The sequence below is a fragment of the Schistocerca americana genome, chromosome 11, assembly GCF_021461395.2.
Source record: "Schistocerca americana isolate TAMUIC-IGC-003095 chromosome 11, iqSchAmer2.1, whole genome shotgun sequence".
In the NCBI taxonomy this organism is placed as follows: Eukaryota; Metazoa; Arthropoda; class Insecta; order Orthoptera; family Acrididae; genus Schistocerca; species Schistocerca americana.
In genome coordinates, this window is record NC_060129.1 from 157,508,325 (window position 1) to 157,512,638 (window position 4,314).

The following is a 4,314-nucleotide window of genomic DNA, read 5'->3' on the forward strand; positions in this document are numbered from 1 at the left end:
TCATCCCAGCCCTGCGTCGCCATCGCACTGAGCAAGTGGGCCTTTATGAAGGCGACGGCAGCCTGCTTCAACATGTTAGCGGAGTGCCTAATCGCGAGAACACCTGTGGCTGATGCAGTCTCGACAGACAGCTGCGCGGCCACCTGTTGCTCGCACTGCACCTTCAGTACTGACAAGCCGTATTGGTCAGCGGCGACCAGCAGCTGCGGCGCCATGCTGGGCAGCTGTGGGGGCTGGAGGGTGTAGAGGTGTGCCAGCACCTGCCGCAGCACAGGGCCCTCTATGTCGGAGAGTGCGAGCTGGCTGCTGCTGGCCTCTAAGGTGAGACGACGGAGCATGCCCGCAAACACAGCGCTCCTGGCGGCCAAGATAGCCCTGTGAGCCACCAGCTGCGTATTGTCCCCGGCCAGCAGAGTCACCACAGCGCCGTCCCCGGCGTCCAGCAGGGCACCCAGATCCACGGCCATGGCCTCCTCAGCTTCATGAACTCGTCCCACTGTTAGGGCTTCTGGAACACGGTGTCACTGAGCAGTCCTTTGCCCTCATTCAGTACCCTCTATACTTGTATGAGCCACAATCAAATCTGTATAAACCTCCAGTTGGGATCTGTTTCCAATCACACGCCATTTGCAACAATATGATATACTTTCTGTGTCAGACTGATGCCACAAGCTAATAGATGCAAATCATTAAAAAAACTGTTTCAGTAGGTATGTAACAGAAAATGTTTATTTAAAAAATCATTACACCCACATTTATTAATGTAGAAATCTAAAATTTACCGTGCATAAAGCAAATGAGCAGCGTTTTAACAGAAAAATATATTGAAATAAGAAGGATTAATAATTTGCAATTAATTTGAATTTTTTATTTTTATTGTTTTCTTATAAAAAGCCATAACTTATATTCTAACCATGCAATTAATCTGAAACTTTTATTGTAGTGTTCTAAGAAGGTTATAAGACCATTGAACCGCAGTTATTAATCTATGGCACAAACTGTGTCATTAAGAAAGTTTTTAATCTTGCACATCCAAAATTAACTTTTTCTACATATAATCATCTAAAATTACGAATGTATTTGGAGGATCTCGAATTTTTTAGTTCCGAGGAGACAGCAGTACGTGGCGAACACTTCACGAAAATTTCAAAGCATTAGAGCATATACTTTTTGATAAAAGGCTTCTAATAAAGTAAAAATTGTGAAACAGAGGAAATGATGTTCAACGTTTATCTTCTCATATTTAAACATGCAATAATCTTACCTCAATTTTAAAATCCTCCATACTGATATTCCTCATCCTTCAGGTTTCTCTTCTCTCCTCTTCGAATCTGCCTGGCCTGCATTTGCAGCTAAGACACTGATCTGTTAGCTTTCTCGATGGTGTAAAATGCTTTTCTTGTAAACACATCAAGATATATACCAACACTCTTCAGAACTTCAATTCTGCCATTATTTCCGTTATTGTGACATATAACTGCATAATAGACACCTATTTTGAGTACTTCAAGTCCACAGAATGTCCCTTTTGAGCATCTAATCCAAATTAAATAATTGAGGCTTTCATTTTCATTTTGTGTCTCTCCATGAAGACACTTCCTAAATAAAGAAGGTTTTACAACAAACCTGAATGTGGGTTTAAATGCATTCATAACATGTTCTGGTTATCAGTGTTTACGTAAATACGTCTCATTTCTGTTGTTTAACTTACACCAATCGCCTTTCGGACACAGATTGTGCATTGGTGCTTGGTCAGTGGATAAGCTGAGAGCTTATATTCTTCATTTCTAGCTATTTATTCTTTTTTGTTGGTGAACCGATTTCCATGAAACTTCCATCAGCTAAACACAATTTTTCCGCCACCCATTGTGCATAAATCTAGACTTCCACATAAAGGTTTGCGAATTCAACTTTCCACCTACTAATATGTGTTAGTATTGTCAAAACGTAAATAAACCACATAAAACCAAGTTTTCAGGCAAAGATATAGATGTCAACCAAAGATATCGAAAGAAAATAGCTTCAACACTGACAAAAATTCCGCTGAAGCCACCAATTCCCCAATTGTCGGGAGAGGTGGGAGTGGCCTGCAGTGCAGATTTAATCAGTTTAACAGTATAAAGGCATTTCTAAAACTGCTATCACGATAAAATTCGCACACAACATAGATTAAAGTGTGTAGATCAACAGAATGATATTTTTGAAAAATCGATTTTTTGGACCAAAATCTCCCCTTAAAACTTCCCTATTTGCTAGTACAAAAAGCCCCAGAAGGAATAGAGACCTCTTATCGTTAGTCTCTTTCTACAATTATTTGCTCAGAATATCAAAATGGAGATCTATCAGATTACTAAGAGCGTCAGAAAGTACTGAATTCGTAATTTATTCAACACAAAGTTCCGATTTCTAAAGTTATTTAAGAAAAAAATGATATTTTACGCCTGAAATCTGTATCACACTGTCCTTAACCGCCAATCCAGCATGTTTCTCTGCAGGAACTGATACCCACAGGGGATCAACTAACTGCTATCACAGTCTGGAATGACTTTCTAGAAACATTACATCAAGGTGGCGGCATTGCTGGATGGCAGCTTCTGACATAGTCCAATATCACAACACACAACGTTGTGTACAGTAGTGGCACCGTTACACCCCCTACCCCCACTCACAATGCATAAAATTAAATTTCGTGAGGGATAAAGACAAATGTGTCTATCTGTGTTTCGATAACAATACTAAATTATTTAAAAAAACGTCGCGCTTATTCTTACTGCTTCATAAAAGTATAATAGTTATTACATAGGTTACCATTAATTAACTTTTACTTTCAAATAATAGCATTAACGAATGACACAATGTGGTGAAGACAGAGCTAGTCAAATGAATGTATGAACCTCATCTTCCACACATAATCCTCCTGTTATACAGAATAGTTTGTACTTTTTACCATGCACCTGTGATAGATAAATCGAGACATATAAATCATGTATGCTTAAATATCTCATAAAGGTTCTTGCAATACACCAGAAATTTCTTCATTTCTCACTTCATCCGAAAAGCATTGGCAAGTTGAAATCGTTCGATTTCTAACAGTTCAGAAGTAAGGTTTCCCGCAATCATGTGCTTTAGAAGCAGTAAGTATAGTGCGCGGATTTTAGCTTCATCCATTTTAAGTAAGGCTGCAGCGAGAGGGTGAAGCAACTGTCATGAGAGAGAGAAGTGGTGTAGAGGAAACATGTTTTCTAACAAGTGTATACCGTCAGTGCAGACCGTTAGTTAACTTTCGTTTTTGAGGAGTAGTAAATGCAGTGAGAAAGGCTACATCAGTCTATGAAAAATGGTTGTTACAAATAAGAAGTGCAAATTGTGTCATTGACTCATTAGTCTGAGGTTTAATAAAGCGTCTACAAAAGCTGAGTATAATTTATGTTTCATCATTTGGGAAACAAAAATTACCAAAGAAAATATTCTTCGTTGTAAAGTTCAGTTAATCGGTAAAGATGATGATTTGGTGTGTGTGTATGTGTTTGCAAGTCCTAGCTAGTATCTGGTTGCACTATGGTACTATGGTTGGAAGCTATTACTGCAGGGCGATATGTCAGGGCCAGTTATGGAGAATATGCCACCTTTTCAACTAACATATTTGCCATCATTTCATAACTGATGTCATGCTACCACATTGTTCCAGGTGGTATTGATAACTAATCTTTCTTGATATAAGTTCTTTATTACACGGTATAATTAGTGCTGAAGATAGTCATAGTTCCAGTTACTACATTAGACGATCAGGTTGATCCTTTAAATGACATGTTAAATGATTATTATTTATTGCAGTTATTTTGTATCAACTAGCTCTGAGAATCCTGAGAAACAAGAAAGCACAAGGGAAAGACAACATTCCTGCTGAATTTCTCGAACCCGGAGGAATCGAAATCAGAAGTGTGTTATATACTCCTAAGTGTAACATATGTGAAGAGGGAAAACTGTCCTTAGATTCTAGAGAAACATCATAATATTAATCCTAAAAGGAGGAATGTCTTAAAATACTAAAATTGCCGAAGTCTTAGCTTAGTGGTAAGTGCCTCATAAAATAAAGGCTTCCATTGTCATCGAATCTTCGAACAGTTGACATAATATTATCAGAGTCAGTTTGGATTCAGGAAAACCCGAAGTATCGAAGGAGGAATAATATCTTTAAACTTAATTTTAAAATGTAAATAGGCAGCTTATTTAGGTATGCAGAAAATGTTTCATAACGTAAAATGGCTAAATAAACTTTGAGTTATAGAAGAATGTAGGAATATGCACAGACAC